The following is a 19929-nucleotide window of genomic DNA, read 5'->3' on the forward strand; positions in this document are numbered from 1 at the left end:
ATCTGAGAGCATCAAGCCAGAGGAAAGAAAAAAATAGAGATTTTGAAAACATGACTTAGAAGGAAAGACTGAAAGAACTAGGTTTTTTTAGCCCCTCAAAAAAGACTAAAAAAGGACATAGCTGTGTTCTAACATGCTAATGAAAATGTGCATCAGCTTTGCTTGGAGAAGGATAAGAGCAAGCTTGCTTAATTTACACCAAAGGAGATTAACCTTAAGTATTAGAAAAAAAACCACAAACTCATGAAGTCTAGTCATTGTGGTAAATCCTTGTAACAGCCTGCCCTTGTAGATTAGGTTATGGTGTCCTCTTCTCTAGGGTCTTTAAAGAGCAGATGAGGCAAACAACTGCCTAGGGTGGTCCTTGTGCACTTGATTCCAAGTGTCAGTTTCAGCCAATGTTTTAGGTCATCTGTTAAAATTTCTTCTACATCTCAAAGATAAAATTATTTTTAATTACTATTTTTAAGCAGATGCTGTACTTTCCCAAGCTGTATGAAAATACTTCAGGCATGCAGTTAGTTTTCACCTTTTTTTTTGTTTAAATAATTTTCAGAGACTTGTCCAGACAGATACAGAACCCAACTCCCTTCCCTCCTCCTCCTCCCAGAAAAAACTTCATGGAGAAACACCTGAAAGAAATGATAGAGAAAAAAAATAATTTTGAGGTGTTGACCAAGAAAAGCATTTAATAGTAAATTAGACTTAAACAGTCTATTGGAAACCCTAAACTCTACAAGATTCTGGGTTTTATCAACACTTCAGTTAGAAAAATGATATAATTTGAAAATGTAAAAAGCATACATAGTTGTATAAACCTCTTCTTTGATTGTTTTTTCAATTTAAATACAAACTCTTTAATGTGGTGCTCATATGTCCTGGTTTTTAGTATGTGATTACATTTACTACTGACAGAATATGAATTGTTAGGTTTTTTGTCTGAGGCTTAGGCCCCAGTAGGCTTTGGGAGGTAGCATGGAATTTGAAGATAGCTATATTTTGTTAAATTTCTGCTAGTTTTCTCATTAACAAATGAGTTAATGATGGGATTAAGGTTATGTGTGGCTTTCAGAATCTCCTCTTATGCAATGACAAATCCTGGCCACTTTTAGATTGCCTTGTTAAACAATATGAGCCTTACAAAGTTACAGGCATAGTCCTGGAGAGTAGAAATATTTTATTTTTAATCAGAACTTAGATTTCAGTCATGATTCCTGTTAAGAGAAATTAATTTTCAGATTCTGTGACAGGGACTTGATCATCAAGTGAATGTTTCTGTTTCTCATTATTTACCATTTTTGTTCTGCATTCATAGAATGATGTAAGAACAGATATTACCCTCATTTCTGTAACTTGTTGTAAGTAAGAATCACAGTAGCAATAACTGTGCAAATGATCCATCTGTGATCTGCTTTTATAACCACACAAAGGATCCACAGCAGTTATCTTTCCTGCAGTATTTCTTGGGAACTGAGCTATTTGCCCCTGAAATTAACCCTGAAGGGCTATACAACTCTAGGGGTGTACTAAAAACAGTTATTTATTAATATAGAATGAGTGAGTCAAGGAATGAATCCTCCATGTGCGAATAAATTATGGATGAATGAAACAATAAAAGCTGTAAGAAAGGCAACTTCTTTTCCATATGGGAGAAACTAAGGGCCAAGTATACTAAAGTTTTATGTCAATACAAAATTGGTACCAGTGGCTGACCCTCCTTTAACGCCAAACAAATTGTTGCCAACTTATTTAAGAGGTCTAGCACCAGAAAAACAAGTACAAAACTGTTCAGGAAACATCTGTTCTGAGGGACAGTTGTAATCATTAAAAATTTATTCACGATCAGATAATATGTAGATGCAGAATTAGCACTAGTTTACAGACAAAGATACAATTTTAATCTAAGTGGGTAATAAAACTGGATTTCACAAATTTATCTGGAATTTTCCTGTAAAACATAAAGTATTCAAATATATGCTTCCGTATTTTACATATGAAGCTGAACTCTGACGGATATTGAAGGAGGTTGCAGTGGTCTTTTAAGAAGTGCAAAGGAATATGCTATATACTGGTCTGATTTGCAGTCTGCATAACATAATAGGTAACGATAATCGTGAAGGCAATGAAGGCTGTGTTTGGCTAGAACAAGGCCTCTGTGAGTCTCCTTACACATACATTGTTACTACTGTTTTAAATACATGGAGAAAAGACAAAATGAAGGAGTGTGGCTGGCTTAACTGTGATACCTACTACTTTTGGAGAAGAGATTAAGCCTTGCTCTATAAGCAGAGAAGGAAAAGGAGAACAGATCCTGGAGAGGACAAACTTACTTTCTTTAACACTAGGACCTACAGACTAATGTCTTATTGATCTGCCAGTCTGGTCACCTTAAACTTTTTTGTTATTTCTGCCGGGGTAGGAGTCTCTAATCTTTGGGAATGTGTAACCCAACCACTGTCTTTTTCTACCCTATTTTACTCTTCTTGACACCTCTGTAAGAGTTGTGGCTCTTACATAAGGCAAATGATTGACCAAACAGAATCATCTATGTTATTAGATACAAGAGAGTACAACCAAAATATTACCAATTGGTAATAAATGAACAATTATTCAAGCACAAATGACATAGATACTCTGACTATGAGACTTTCCGCAGGAACCATAGCCTGTTAGGGAGGGATGGAAATGGCCCGTCTAGTAGGGGCAAGGGAATCTTTGGCAGCAGGCTGGACAACTTGGTGAGGTGGGCTTTAAAGTGAAGGACTAGGAGGGCAAGGTCCAAAGTGGCAATGCTAGTGCCATCACATCCAATGGGCAAATAAGCCAGGCCAATCAAAGCAGTGATAAAGGTGCCTTAGCTGCCTTATGAGATGACAATCAAAAGACCAACCACCTCAAGGGTGTGTATGTCTATAATGGGTCCTCATGCACCCCTCCAGGGAAACCTGCATGCCTAATTACCTCTCTGAAATGCCTGTACACCAATGCATGTGGCATGGGGAATAAACAGGAGGAACTAGAGGTCTGTGTGGAGTTGCAGGACCGTGATCTGATTGCAGTTACAGAGACATGGCGGGATATACCGCATGAGTGGAATGTGGTCATGGATGGCTGTGCATTTTTTAGGGAAGATAGGCCAGCAAGGCGAGGTGTGGGAGTTGCTCTTTATGTGAGGGAGCAACTAGAATGTATCAAGCTCTGCCTAGGGGTGGAGGAAGAACAAGTCTAGAGCTTGTGGGGAAAAATTAAGGGGCAGGCAAATATGGGCAACATTGTTGTGGGCATCTACTACAGGCCACCTGATCAGGAAGAGGAAGTCAACAGGCCTTCTACAGAGAGCTGGAAGTAGACTCACAGTCGCAGGCCCTGGTTCTCATGGGGGACACCAACCACCCTGATATTTGCTGGAAAACCACATGGTGAGGTGCACACAATCCAGGAGATTCCCGCAGAGCATCGAGGATAACTCTTTCATGCAGGTGTTAGAGGAGACAACGAGGCAAGATGTGCTGCAGGACGTTATACTAACAAACAAAGAAGGTCTGGTTGAGGATGTGAGAGTTGGGGGTAGCCTTGGCTGCGGTGACCACAAGATGGTGGAGTTCAGGAATCTGTATGGTAGAAGCAGGGCAATAAGTAGGATTACAACCCTGGACTTCAGGAGAGCAAACTTTGGCTTCTTCAAAGACCTGCTTAGAGGAATCCCATGGGTTATGGCTCTAGAAAGTAGGGGAATCCAAGAGAGCTGATCAGTATTCAAAGATCACTTCCTCCAACCTCCAAGCTCAAGTTTGCTTCATGCCTAGGAGGAAGAAGTGAAGCAAAGAAGCCAGGAGACTTGCACAGAGGAGCAAAAAGCTTCTAGAGAAACTCAAACGGAAGACAGAGGGAGGTTCATGGTTGTCATAATCCACTGTTGAGTTGAACAGTTTGTTTGGAGGTTAACCCCCTTGCTTTCCAACCGATCTCAGATAATTCTGGGAGGTTGGGGGTGGCTGGGCTTAACTTCTGACTAACCCCAATGTTTTATTGTGACTAGGTTCCTTTTACGTTCTCAGAAACAGAATTAAGACTCAAAATGGAGTCAAGTACCAAGTCACTTTATTTGGCCAATGATAAATACGTGAGAGAAAAGCAGAGAAAGACAGCAAAAGTGAGACAGGGAAAGAGTGAAAGAGAGAGAGAACCCGAGAGTGTTGCGATAGCTACTTTCATGGATCTGCAGTGGTCGGTCCATCTGTGTGGTTGGTCGGTAGGTCTGTTCGTCCATACAGTGTGTGTGGTTGGTCTGTCTGTCCATCCATGCAGTCCATGTCTACAACGTATCTTCGAATCTATTGGAGGGGGAATGTTCCAGAATTCTCCCTGTGGTCTCCGCTGGTTTCCCCTTTTTATAGGGTTGTCCTCTTGCATAGTCAATAACAGTTTTGCATACCCACACCTCCCATTTGGCAGTGGGGCACATGCCCAGTACCATCACTAGAGGGTGCTTGAAAGCTCTAGAGGGTCTGAGCCCCACCCATACATTGTCAGTTAACCCTGGGCTAATGTGCATGCGCAGAAGATATGTACTGCAAAACAACAGGACACGCATTTCTGTCGAGTAAAACTCAGTGGGCTGCCTTGGTGATTAAACTGCCCTGCTCAGTTGCTGTGGTGATCAGGCTTCGGTAGTTAAACATGCCTGCCAACAACATTGAGACAAGTTTCTAGTCCCTTACACCATCCTGTGGCTCAACATTGGTGGCGAATACACAGACAGTGATGAGAGAAAGAATAGAAACAAAGGCAGAAAGATTAGATCAGTAACAAAGATTTTAGCTATGAAGGCCAAAACATTGTAATGATACCAACTCTAAACAAGACCAATGCCTAACATCGTAACAATTCAGTTTCACTGAAGAAAAAAAAAAAAAAACAAAACCAAAACAAGTTGGGGAGACAAAGAGTTTATGCAATTTGGACTGTGGATGACACATGTTGATGTACAGCTCTAATTTGTTTAATTCCATCAAGTGACACAGTGGTTATAAACTGTGTATTTGAGACAACATGTTGGATTAACTGAATGAAACATGGGATGACACATGGCAAAAACAGTAATGTAGCTGCACCACACAGTAGGTAAAATAAGATTCGTTTAATCCAAGGACCTCCTGGAAGCCAGAAGAACATATCAACATTCCAGCCTTCCCAGGCTTGGAAGGGAACATGGGTTAATTTCCGTATTCCACCAGTAATTTGTTTAACAACCTTGCCACTGTCATCAATTTTTAAAGAGCAATTAGAATCATTCAATTTCCCACAGACTGTGCCTTCTTCAGCTAGTAGGTAGTCGAGAACCATGTGATGCTGATAAATTGCGGTTTGCATTTGGGTAGCCTGATCTGCCAATAGGTCAAGGGCCTCAGCTGTTTGATTGGTGATAATTTCTAATATGGCTTGCAGCCAGATAATGCAATTTAGATTGTAAATGGATTCTCAAGCACCACTAACCCATTCATTGGAGTTCCACGTTGCAGGTCCGTAATGTCGTATCATATGTTGGGGGTCCACATGTCTTTACCCCAGGACTGGCCACTCCATTTAATGAGGAAGGTATCAACAATTCTGGATCATTTTTCCCACTTCAAATCATCATATATTTGAACACCTAAACGGTCTCCACCTGTTTCTGGGAGTAAGAAAAACAAGGGACGGATCACCCCAACATAACATATTCCTAAATAGTTTGCTGGCAGCACTTTATATGCATAATTTCCACATATCCAATAGTGTCCCTTAAGGGCCACTGATCCATTAGCAAAGGATCCTCTCCAACATTCTGAATGGGTGAAGGATCAAAATAAGGGGTGGGCTCTAAACCAAATGGGTCATTTTCAACACAACAATACAGTGATTCCTTTGTGGTGTTCTCATAACAGGGTATGTCTGAACAAAGTTCTCCCCATGTTGTCTCCCAACAGGGACAATCTATTCTATTACAATATTTACAGTTGTAAGCTCCTATTTCCTGGTCCCAAATACAATCATGGCCTACAGTGTCACCTTGACTTGCATTAATCATAAGAGACTAAAATCTGGGAAACACATTCGTGTATCCCTCATCATTCACCCAGACATAGGTATGTGTGAATTCATCCTTTTTATGTGGCTCTTCCCCCACCTGAATGGCTATGCTTATGTTCTGATATGTCCACTCACATGTGCTGTTGCCTACAAAGGGGCCATCCTTTTGTATTCTAGCCACACAATATTTACCTTTCTCTGGAAATTTTACGTGTCATTGTGAATCATGTAAGCTTTGCCATGTTTTATTCCCTTTTGCTTCACTATATCTACTTACCAATTATTTCGGTAGCAAAGGTATAGCTACCCAGGGCCTACTTGATAGACCAAATGGTCCTCCACATATCCAGCATTTTGTGATATTATAAACACTTGCTATTTGTTCAGCCAATTGCATAAAAGATCTCTTGATAGCATTCCCTTCATCCCCAAAGTCTCTGACAGTGTAACTGATTGATCCAGGGGTCGTGGCCCATACAATACACCAAAACAACTAAATTGACATTTTGCTCTGCAAATCCAGGCTAAGCTTACAAATGTTATAAAAATAATTGCAAAAATACAAATGGTTAAAAATCAAATGTTGGCCTTGCCACATTTGGTCTCGTTCCCATGGAGGTCTCCTGTGAAATGAAACAAAACATCGACTTGCCCTGCTTGGGCTTTGTCTGCACACTTAAAATGAGGGAACAATCCAGCGAGTGTTAATTTTGTGCTCCTTTCCCCAGCATTTTTATCCTTCCAGGTATGTTTATTAAAGCATTCAGTGAGTATGAGTGGGATGGCCCCAATGGCTGGCATTTCTACCAACACCGGCTGTCCAGGAGGAAAAGTTGGTTCTCCAGGAACATTAGGAGCTTGAGGTTTTGGAATTAAAACTGGGGGTATAGGACAAAAGGCATTTAGCTGGTGGCATCCATTTATTCCCCAGCAATCATTGACTTGGGTAACTGCATCCCAGAGACACTCCACCCAATGTGGCTTACGAGGTTTCAGAAACTGTTTTAAGAGCCCATTAGTTCATTCCACTATCCCATTGGCATGCGGTTAATACGGGGTGTGGAATACCTGCTTGATTCCTTCTTCCCTTGGCCACTCCTGTACTCTGGCAGTGGAAAAATGACTGCCATTGTCTGACTGAATAGAACTAGGCTTTGGGAGGGAGCTAAACCAAATTTTCAGGGCCCTCACTGTATTTTCCCCAGTTGCTCATGGAAATGCTTTGGCTTGCACCAGGCCAGAAATTACTTCCACGCCTACTAATACATATTGTTTCCCTTCCGACTTTTGGAAAGGCAGAATATAATTGATTTGCCAAACTTCCCAGAGGGTCATTTTATCTCTCAAATGGAGTGGGAATTCTTCCATGGGGTGTTGTTCTAGCCAGAGTCAGCATTGTTCACAAGCTGAAATACAGGTCCTGCAAGCTCCCCGAGTGACAGGCCAGCCTCTGGCATGTGCCTCCTTGTATAAGTCATGATACCCTGTGTGACCATGTTTAACATGTAGCCATTCTAAAAGCCTGTCTCAATTTTCTCTTGTTTGATTCTACTTCTGCAAAGGGGCAATTCTGGCCATCTCATCTGCCCTATTACTCCACTCACTTGCCAGAGTACTCCCTTCCTGACGGGAGGGCACCCATGCTATTGCAAAATCTCCATGCTTGGCAATATCTAAGATTTCTTGCCACCTGTCCTCTTGCCACACTGCCACCCGATTCACCTCCCAGTTGTTCTGTTCCCAGAAAGGGAGCCATTCTGTGCACCCTTTGAATACTGCAAATGAGTCAGTGAAGATACACACTGGAGTTCCTGCTTTTCCCTCGCTGTTAAACACACTCCATGCTGCCACTAAATCTCCAACTTGGGCACTGCCCTTGCCTTCGGTAGTGATTTCCCTCTTAGTATCTACATTAATAGCCACAGCCTGATACTTCCACTGTTTGCCCTCTTGCTTGGTGGAGGCATCTGTGAACCATACGTTTTGGAGCTCCTCTGAAAACAGTGGGGCAATTTTAACAACAACAACAAGAGGGGTATCCTCCTCCAGAAGGTTTATCACTTCTTTCTTTATGTTCAACACCTTTGGGGCACCTTCAGTGACAGTAAAAACAGTACAATAATGTTTGATTTTAGCATACCATTTTCTCACAGTACCCCTTTGGGCCACCCCATTAGGGGGAGGGGTCCCTGGTAACACAGGCTTAATTACCTTAAAGGGTCCCCTTAAAACTATAGGTTGTTGGCGTATGGTTTGCTCCACTTGTCTAAGAACTAAGCTCACTACAAATCCTTTTCCCAAGTGGAGTATCACTTTTCAGCGTTCTTAAAACTCCTAGAATAAAATCCAGTCAAACCCGTCTGGTCCCTTCTGTCAAAAATTAATTGACTATCCTGAGTGTGCAAACCCCATTTAATCTGAACCAGGTCGGTGGGGTGGATAGGGCCCAAAACTTCATGGGCATTTACTCAAACACCAGAAGTTGCAATGCCTCATCGTGGGCTGGAGTCCACTCCCAAATTGCCCTCTTTTGAAACAGGTCATATAAGGGACATGCAATTATTGCAAAGTCCAGGATATGTTTTCTCCAAAAGACCAATAATCTCAAGGTGTGTTGCAGGTCTTTTTTACTTTCTGGGATTTTTACCTGATCCAATGCTGAGAGGGTGTCCAGAGGAATACAGACTGACCCTCCTTTCCACCAGATGCCCAAAAACTTAACTTCACTGGCAGGAGTTTGTATTTTTTCTTTTGGTATTTGAAGGTCTATTCCTTCCAGATAATTAATAATTCTTTCCTGCATAGTCTGCACCGAAGCTATTGTATGTCCCCCTATTAGTATGTCATCAATATACTGATAGACTTTGACCTTTCTTTCTGATGGGATTATTGTCAATTCCTGCACTAAGGCATGGTGGGCCAAGGTAGGCGAGTGTTTATATCCCTGAGGCAAACAGGTAGAAGTATACTGTTGTCCTTCCCAGGTAAAAGCAAACTGGTCTTGATCACACTCCTGGAGTGGAACCATAAAAAACATGTCCTTCACATCAATGGTTGCTAAGATAGGGTGGGTCTGTTCTTGAATGGTTGCAATTAATTCCGCTATATTGCGTACAGCCGCAGTCAGGGGGCCAGTGTTTGCATTAAAATGCCGATAGTCAATGGTCAGTCGCCATTTTCCCTTAGGTTTGCTTACTGGCCACAGTAGTGAATTGTACAGGGTGTGGGTAAACACTAAAATTCCCCATTGTTTGAGATCCTCTGTTACTGGGGGTATCCCTTCTCTGGCCCCTAATGGCAACAGATAGGGTTTTACGTTGGTAATCTTGGAGGGGGGAAGGGCAGGTGATGTTTGCAATAGGTGCACTTCTGCCCAAGATATTTCAGCTAATTGCCTGATCTGGGGGATGCCAAAAGACCTCATGTTCCCCTGGGTGTCACGCCACTGCCTGCCCTTCAACACATCTATACCTAAAAGGTTTGTCTGAAAAGGTCCTAAGGCCACCATGGTATTGATGAGGACTTTCTCTCCTGGTAACCATAGTGTCACTAAAGTCATAGGCATCAACTGTGTTTTTCCCAGAGCATTTAACATAATTAGATTTCTATATGGGATGGATATCCCACACAGTTCTGCTTCAGTCTCCCTCATCAATGTGGTGATTTGTGGCCCAGTATCAACTAGAAAATTGCCATCTTTTCCTTGGTCCTACAGGTACTGTGATTAGTAAATCCCCTCTTACATTCAAGGTCAGTTGTCTTAAAAACATCCATTCTCCATTCCCCCTCCACCTTCAGGGAATGGAGGTTCTAGTTTCCTGCCTTTTCCCTGGTCATCTCCCCCTCGATGTCTATCAGGGGTGGAGCATTGGGAACCAGTCCAAGAGTCCTACCTGACCATTTCTGTACCAGCTTTTCCAATTTTGGGGGTCAGAAGTCCATCCATCACATCTCGGGGAACGCCCTTCTGAAGACCTAGATGCCATAAGCCTTGTTGGCTTAGGAGTCTCTCTCTCCCCAGACAATTGCCACTGAGTGGCCTCAAATATTGATCCTTCCCAATTGTCAGCTGCAGATTGTTAACTTGCTCTACAGGTTGTATGACCCTAGTTTCATTTTTCTGGAATGACCTACCAACAGGGCCATATTTTCTCCCAAAATTAATTAGTTCCTGTGCTACCTCCCCCCACGTCCACACTTTCCTTCCCAGCTGCCGATGGTTGGGGGTTATTATCCCTTCTAGAGCAGCCATAGTTCCTTCTCCTTTGGAAGTATTTTGAATTTTCACCTGTAATTGGATCCCAATGGGTTTCAGGGAATCAGGGAGTCCCCAGATCAGGGGAGTCATCCTTTCTGTGTCCACAGCGATCATCATCAGGGAACTCTGGTTAGGCTTGAGCTCCTGATCATACATCATTTGGAGTCCGGCCTTCTTCTGCACACTTTCCACTAACTGATCCACTGTACCTGTTACAGCAAGGGGATCTCCCCTCTCTAAAGGGTTCAGGCCCCTGCTCTATATGTGGCCCTATGGGTTAACGACCATGGGGCTCGGCGATTACCTGAGGTTAGGAACACACACCATCCTCAGTATCCTTCTGCTTCTTTCTCTGACAACAAAATTCCATCCCCCGCCCTGACAGGGACACTCTCCACACATATTTTGTCCCCAATACACTCAGAGTTCTCAGAAGGTCTTTTTTCAACTTTGCTAGTTCAGTTGTGGTAAATGGGACTTCTTTGTTGAGAACTGGAGGACGGTCATTGTTATTGTCCTCATACAAATACTCTATTTTAACCAGTGGATACATGTGGGGGAGGCCTTCTACAAGTCTCTCTGAGGGTAAACTTACCGTATCCCCTTCTCTGAAAGCTTCACCTCAACCTCCACCAGTGTATCTACTTCCCTCAAGAGTTCATTCCTCAATTCTTCCTTCAATATGGAATTTTGATTTCTTTCCTCCTCCAACAATTGTTTATTTTCCTTCAGTTGTTCCTGCAGTGACCTTATGACCAACGTCAGTGAATTCATTATGGCATCGGCTTGGCAAAGCCTCTGTTTCTTATCTTCCACCGCCACTGCCAGACTTGCTCCCAATACTGAGCAAATTACAGCTTTTCCTTTCCCCAGTCTAACCTTAGCTTCTTTCTGCAGCACCCTTATCCTGCATTTGAAACCAATAGTTTTTCACCCAGTCTTGTCCCTGGGGTGAGGGATGAGATCGGTGCGCCTCCAGATCATGTAGCTTATCTATCCCTTCCACCAGTGAAGAGACATAGTAGTGGGTATCCACCGCCTTCTGAGTGGCCATCTTATTTAACACAAAAGGGTTATCGTCCTGAGGGGGGCGCACCTTAATATTCCAGATTTCCCCTATTCATGCTCAGGAAGTCATACCTTAATCATATTTAACACAACGGGCGATATTGTCCTGAGGGGACCACACCTTAATATTCCCATTTTCCCCTACTCACCCTCAAAAGATCACACCATAATCGTGCACTTTCTGTTCTCCTAGAATCCTGTCCATGATGCCTATATAAAAACATTGCAATCCACTGTTGGGTTGAACAATTTGGCAGAGGTTAAACCCCCTTGCTTTCCAACAAACCTCAGATAATTCTGGGAGGTTGGCAATGTCTGGGCTTAGCTTCTGTTGTGGTTTAGCCGGCAACTCAGCCCCACACAGCCGCTCGTTCACTCCCCCACTGGCGGGATGGGAGAGAGAATCAGAAGGGTAAAGCTCGTGGATTAAGGACAGTTTAATAATGAAAATAACACAATAACCACAATGACAGCAATAATAATGCAATAGAAAGGAAAACAGTGAGAAAGGCACAAAAACAGGGCTGGGGAGGAAGGGGGAATGAACAACTAAAACAACCCGCACATGATGCAGCCGCTCACCACCCGCAATCCCAATGCCACCAGTCCCCAGGCCGCAACTGCCCCACACCCCCAACTGCCTCGGTTAATATACCAGTCATGGTGTCATATGGTATGGAATGAACATCCCATTGGTCAGTCGAGGTCAGCTGTCTTGGCCGTGGCCATGCCCTTCCCGGCATCTTGCCCATGTGGCAGAGCATGGGAAGCTGGAAAGGACCCTGACTACTACAAGCACTTCAGCAAAGAGAATTAACACTTTCTCAGCCAAAACCAGTGAAACTTCTGATTAACTCCAATGTTTTATCATGACTAGGTTACTTTTACATTCTTGGACACAGAATTAAGACTCAAAATGGAGTCAAGTGCCAAGTAACTTCATTTGGTGAACAATAAATACATAACAGAAAGCAGAGAAAGACAAGAAAAGTGAGAAAGGGAAAGAGAGAAAAGAGAGAGAGAGAGCGTGAGAGAGTTGCGATAGCTACTACCACAGATCTGTGGTGGAATTGCCACTTGAGAGGAATACAGGAATGTTGTCACAGTAGGCAGAGATGCAACAAGGAAGACCAAGGCCCACTTGGAACTAAATCTGGAAAGGGGTGTCAAGGATAACAAGAAGGGCTTCTTCAAATACATCAGCAGTAAAAGGAAGACTGGGGAAAATGTGGGCCCACTTATGAACAAGGTGGATGCCCTGGTGATGCAAGAAGCAGGGAAGGCAGAGTTCCCGAATGCCTTCTTTGCTTCACTCTTCACTGCTAAGGCTGGCCCTCAGGCATCCCAGCCCCTACAGGAGAGATAGAAAATGTGGAGAAAGGAAGACTTGTCCTTGGTTGAGGATGATTGGCTAAGAGATTATTTAGGCAAAGTGGATCCTCACAAATCCATGGGCCCTGGTGGGATGCATCCATGAGTGCTGAGAGAGCTGGTGGGTGCTGTTGCTAAGCCATTCTCCATCATCTTTGAAAGGTCGTGGAGGACAGGAGAGGTGCCTGAGGACTGGAGGAAAGCAAACATCACTCCATTCTTCAAAACAGGCAAGAATGAGGACCCAGGAACCTATAGGGCAGTCAGCCTCACCTCTGTCCCCACAAAGGTGATGAAGCAGTTCATCCTGGAGGTCATTCATCTCCAGGCATGTAGAGGAAAAGAAAGTTATCGGAAGTGGTCAACATGGACTCACCAAGGGGACATCACGCTTGACCAACCTGATAGCCTCCTATGATGTCTTGACTGGCTGGGTAGATGAAGGGAGTACAGTGGATGCTGTTTACCTTGACTTCAGCAAGGCATTCGACACTCTCTGCCATAACATCCTCATAGACAACCTAAGGAAGTGTGGCTTAGATGAGAAGACAGAGAGGTGGATTGAGAACTGGTTGAACGGCAGAGCTCAGAAGGTCATGATCAATGGCACAGAGTCTTGTTGGAGGCCTGTCATTAGTGGTGTTCCCCAGGGGTCTGTGCTGGCTCCAGTCCCGTTCAACATATTCATCAATGACCTGGACAGAGGGATAGAGTGTAACCTCAGCAAGTTCACTGAGGATACCAAGCTGGGAGGAGTGGCTGATACACCAGAGGGCTGTGGTGCCGTCCAACGAGACTTGGACAGGCTGGAGAACAGGGCCGAGGGGAACCTGATGAAATTCAACATGAGTAAGTGCAAGGTCCTGCACCTGGGGAGGAACAACCCCATGCACCAGTACAGGTTGGGGCTTTACCTGCTGGAAAGCAGATCTGCTGAGCAGGACCTGGGAGTGCTGGTGGACAACAAGCTGACCGTGGCCCTTGTGGCCAAGAAGGCCAACAGTATCCTGGGCTGCATAAAAAGGAGTGTGGCCAGCAGATGGAGGGAGGTTATCCTCTCCCTCTACCCTGCCCAAGTGAGGCCACATCTGGAGTGCTGCATCCAGTTCTGGGCTCCCCAGTTCCAGAAAGACAGGGAACTGCTTGAGCAAGTCCAGCAGAGAGCTACCAAGAAGATCAGGGGACTGGAGCTTCTCCCTTATGAGGAAAGGCTGAGAGACTTGGGTTTGTTCAGCCTGGAGAAGAGAAGACTGAGGGAGGATCCTATTAATGCTTATAAATATCTGAGGGGCAGGTGTCAAGAGGATGGGACTGGACTCTTTTTGGTGCTGCCCAACCACAGGACAAGGGGCAATGGGCACAGCTTGGAAGACAGGACGTTCCACCTAAACATGAGAAAAAAATTCTTTACTCTCGGGGTGACAGAGGACTGGACAGGCCACCCAGAGAGGTTGTGGAGTCTTCTTTCCTCAAGACATTCAAAACCTGCCTGGACACATTCCTGTGCCCCCTGCTCTAGGTGTACCTTCTCAAGCAGGGGGTTTGGACGTGATGACCTGCAGAGGTCTGTTACAACCCCTACTATTCTGTGATTTTGTGATTCTGTGAAACTGTGTTAGGATACTTTCCTAACCTAACAATAATATGTATAGCAAAATTAAATCATTATACCTTTACCTATCGTCAGAGTGGCAAGCATTAAATTTTCATTTATGTGTTTCTGTATATAAACGTATGTGTCATATGTATGTTGCATGTTCTTAAAAGTACTTTAATAAGAAAGGGTGATTCTGGAAGAGAGAAAATTACTAAACTGTGATTTCCTTTGTGATTCATATTTCTAAACTGTGATTCCTTTGCTTTGCCAAGTTCTATAGGGATGTTTCTTGGACCCTTCCTCCAATAATATTTATATTTCAGCAGCTGGCTTTCTGCCCTCTCTTTCCCAGCAACCCATAGCTACAACCTCATACCTATCATGAACAGGAGACTGGGTTAGATTGCTGCAAACTAGAACTGTTCAGCCCTAATGAAGAGGATTTAAGTTGGCAGTCCTGCCATAGGAAGTCAAGCTGTGAAAGCTTTCATTCTGCCCATGTCAGAGTTCACTTCTGTTTGAACAGGCATGACTCAGTAACTGTGCCTTGGAAGTGTTGCTGTGTGCATTTCTCTTGAGAACTTCTTCTGTGGAATTTTGGATTAAATTAGAATTTATACTGGATCTCTCAGGGGCCAGTATTCCCGATATAGCTGAACAAGTAAATTTATTCATCAGCTGCTTTTCAAGAAATATCCCATTTTAACACACATTCTTCAAACAGAAACACTGAACAAATAGTGCTGTGTGAAAAAGAGCAAACATTTTTTTATTCATTAGATGAAAATTTTAGACTTGATTGAATGTCTGAACTTTGAATAGGGCACTGTAATATTCAGGAAAAAGAATAAAAAATAATAAAACAGAAGTGTAGTAATAATTTCATTGGAGCATCAGTTCTAGCATCTTATGACCAGGAGTCATGTGAAAACAAAAAATTGCTGGTTTCTCTGTGAAAGACACTAGCTCCAGCTGAAAGTGTAATTCCTATTGGCACCTCAAAAGAGCCTGAAAACCCACTTTCAGGGAGGAAAAGAGACACAATAAATCTCACCTCCCTCCAAACACAGCCTTTTCTTTGATGGGGAACAGAGATGTTTGTTGCCAGTTTTAGTATTTCCTCCTCTCCTACACACATCCTTTTGTAAGAATATAAAGATGATTGTTCCAAAACGTTTCCTGTAATGTTCCCCTGAGTGTTCATGGTAGAGGCAGACACTCAAAGGACGGGGATTTGTCCCATGTCAGTATGTTTAGGAATGCAGTCACTATTATCCACATGAAAGTATATTATAAAGTTTTCATGTAATCTTGTAAATTAAAGCTGACTGTTCTTCACAGATAAGAGACTATTTTGATAAAACATCTTACAGTGGAAAAAAACACTGTTCAAATGGGCCATACAGGTATGGAGATTTGGATTCCAAAGACCATATTTACTTTGTTTTCTCAACATAAATTCACAGTTATTCTAATAAAGTTCTTGATTTACACTGTTACACCTAGGAATATTATCCACCCTGAAAAGCCTATGTGCTTGAGTAGAAGATACACTGATTTATTATGTGATAGTATTCTCATTTAGTAGCAGTACTTTGTGTAGTTCAGAGAGAATAAATCCCATGGAATTGGGGTTTTGTAAGCTAAACAATCCTGAAAAAATATTTTGTGTGAGAAATCCACCTGGATTTGCAAAATTATTCTTTACTCATTTTTCATTTTCTTTTCAAAAGAATATCAACCAATTATTTTTATAGAGAAGGAGTACATATCAACTGAAACTGAAAAAGACATTTTTCTGTATTGTTGTTGAGCACTCAAAAACATCAACTCAAGAAGTCCAGAACTCCTGGGCTATGGATCAAAATCTGTCTGTTCATCCTGGCCTTCAAACAACTATATCATTAAAACCCTATATATTCCTTTATCTCTTTTTGTGTTCTCCTCTACACCTTGTGCTCCACTGAGTGATAATTCTATGAAATTAATACTTCATGCATTTCCCACACAGACATTAATTTCACAGTTTCTTACATGATTCTATGAAAGAAGGACTTTCGTATTGTGAATAAGTTTGTTAAGTCATTGGTTTTGCTTTCTCCAAATCCACTCTAGAATCTCATTTATGCTTTGTTGCCCATAAGAACAGAAGGAAAAAATAATTAGTCCCATTGATAAATAAGCAGTAATTAAACCTTTACAGTGTGCATATGCCTGAGCTAGCAGGCAGGTAATACTGCTGTCATCATTTTCCTCTGTATTCTTTTCCTCTTCCTCCTTTGGTGAGGAGATTAATAATAAACTTAATTTTGCAGTGAACAATCTTTCAGGGTTTGGGGCTCTTTTTTTTTTTTGACATCTCAAATACTTGATTGTATTGAATACAAAATTGAAATATTTAAATTCCTTCTATGTTGTCTCCAGAGAGGTTAGAGTTTAGTTGTCCCAAACCCGCACTCTCTTTTGCTGATCAATATACTGGGAAAATTTGTCTTCTCTATATTACCATGGCCACAACCTTCCTTAGATACATTTTTTCTTCTCACCACATGGAAGAGCTGGGGTACATAATCAGCATTACAGTCAAACTGGCTGTCATAGACCAAAAAGCGGGATCAGGAGACCTGCCTTTAAACACCTTGTTTATCTATTGATGTCCTTTTTTCATTACTTAATGACAGATCTATAATTTATGTTCTTTGTATTGTAGATTAATTTGGTGTCTCTGTGGTAGAATGTCTTAAGCTTACAGATATTTATAAATTCTCATAATAGATTGAGCAATACAATGCAAGAAAACTAACGTGCAAGTCACACAGTATACAGCAAACTGAAGTAAATGATGGATTCAATATCGTAACGGAACTCACCCATCTGAAACCAGCAGTAGGCACACTATCTAGTTCTTAACACAATGGTATTTTGCTAGTCCATGTGTTGTCGTTACTCAAGTACTTCAAAAAGGCCCTTCTTTGTTATAATTGCTGCTCTTACAATGGATCTAGGATGGTCCAAAGCTGCAGTATATATCAAACCCCAATTGAGGAAGGTGTTGTTATGAGAACTGCTCATAAAATTCAAGACGAAATACACATCTTTTTTTTTAACAAATACTGTTTAGTTGTTCAAATCAAAGCTGAAAATTTCAAAATGTGGATATCACAAAAAATCTTTTTCAGTGTGACTCTCTGAGTTTAATAAAAAATAAATAAATAAACAACATTAGTGTTTAACGTGGTGTAGCAATGAGAGACTGTTGGCTAATGCAGCCCATAAAATTATAATAGTGTAAAACATAATAAATTGAGCATCAAATGGGGCAAAGATGGAAGAGAATGGCTGAGTTTCTAATTGCTACCATACACTGGAATATGCCTTGGTCACCTTCTGATTTATAAGCCAGCAACAAAGCAATTTCAGAACTATATGCATATTTCTAATTTAGTCTTGGCAGGTTCACTTTCACGTCCTCCAGATGCTCTGCATTTTGCAGTAGCAATCTGAATCTCTTGTCTGTTATATTTCCTGCCATGCTAAACATATCCATTCATGCTAAACATCTATATGCTTGTTGATGTGCAAGCGAGCAATCCAGTGCAAACCAGTCTAAAATGGTAAGATCAGATCAGCAGAAAGGTTTTATTACAGGTTTTCAGATGGACAGTTTCTGATTTTTCTAAGTAGTTCAGCAAGGTAGAAATGCACCACTGCAAGCAACAATTGCTTTGCCTTTGGCTGAATTGGTGCAAAAGCATTTTGTGCCAGATTCGTCCAGAGGTTCATGTTTTTGAAAGCTTGAGTCATGGTACTTCTGCCATTGCCACTGCTAGGAAAAGCTAAGCAAAGAGAGAAGTGGAAATTGTTGGAGCAGCTGCCACCTGTGCTATATATGACTGAGTGGAAGCTGCTGTCATGTCAATTTTCTGTGCTTTTATATGCCAGAAGACCCACACTAACCCAGCCAATCATGTATTTTTTTCAATGTCACACAGTACATGTAGCCCCTGAGTCTTTGTTAGTGTTCCAGGGTCACAGTTTGAGAGGATCTTTATATCCTTAAAAAAAATTAAAGTGGTGGTAGCTTTCACTGTAGTTTTCTGAGACAGAAGGAAAATAAGTTGGAAAACAGAAAAGTTAGACAAACTTGACTGACACAGGTTTTTTAGTATTACAGATCACATCCTTGGCTGAAGTAATTTAGGAAGGCTTAGCAGTGTCCGTTCACAAATGGTGATAGTTAAATCTTTCAACAGAACTGAAGAATACTTCTAAAGACTGTCTCATTCAGCCCATCTGCTATTATGCCCAAACTGTTGAAATATTTTAAAATACATAGTTTTGAAAAGTAGTAGAAGGGCTGCTCACAGATAGTTTGTGTTTAGAAATTTTATCATGTCATTTAACTAGTGGCTTAGGTTGCTAACTTTAAACAACCCCACTTGAAAATCATGACTTATTGAGGGCTGACTTGTGCTGCAGACAGTGAAACATAAGAGGAATCTTCTGCTTCCTGATTCATATTGACACCTGCTTGTATTTATATCAATATGGATGGAGCCAGGTGAAAGCCCTAATGAACTTTTATACACGCTGCTTGAAAAAATCTTAATTTCTGCTAAATATAAGAAACAACATACTTGACACCTACCCATAGCAATATTTGGCTAAACAATTATTACCATGTGTATTTTATTGTCATCTCGAGAAAGGACACAAACTAACCTCCTAATGAAGAACAAATACAAAGGCAGGAATAGAATGCATCTCAAGTGGGGAAGACTGCTAGAAAATATGTTTAAATATGAAATAGTTTAAATATGAAAGAAAACATGACAAACTGCTGGATACTGATAGTCTAGCTGATGTGAAACAGGCACCAGAATCTGAAGGCTTCTTTTTGTGTATGGGAGCTAGTTTTCCTGCACTTTCACAGTGTAAATGGATATACAGTAAAAGAAAATTACAATATCTTTTTAAAAATCACAGATATTATCACACTTCAGAATTTCATAAGGGACTAGAAGGATGAACAGAAATAAAAATTGACTCTAAAACATATTTGGTGTGAAACAATAACATAAAGGAAATTTTGAATCTATATTGGTGTAAGTGTTTTCCACGAAGAAAGCAATATTAAGACAATCATCAAATAAGATATTCTTCATCAGCCTATTTAATTTTAATATTCTCTCTCATTATTGTTAGAGAATATACTTTTCACTTTTAAGCTTTCAGTTTCAAGTTTTCAGTTTTCTACTATTAGCATGATACCACTCTATAATCACAACAACAAATATTATTATGTATGTGCCATGCTGGGATATGGCCATTTCTCAGCTGGTTGAAGAGATATCCCAGCAAGACACATAGAATATCTTATTCCTTAGTGTTATAAGTACTTTTTATTTGCCATTAGGAGACAATTCCATATTTTGTTTATATGAATATTGATGACTGATGTTAACTTTTGGGCAGAATACTTGTATGAAAGCCAGCTTTTTTTGAGGGTGTTTTTTTTTCCCTTCTATCAGATTTTGGCAATTTTATTTTATTCTTACAAGGGATT

This window comes from Phalacrocorax carbo, chromosome Z (genome assembly GCF_963921805.1).
Source record: "Phalacrocorax carbo chromosome Z, bPhaCar2.1, whole genome shotgun sequence".
NCBI classification, from domain to species: domain Eukaryota; kingdom Metazoa; phylum Chordata; class Aves; order Suliformes; family Phalacrocoracidae; genus Phalacrocorax; species Phalacrocorax carbo.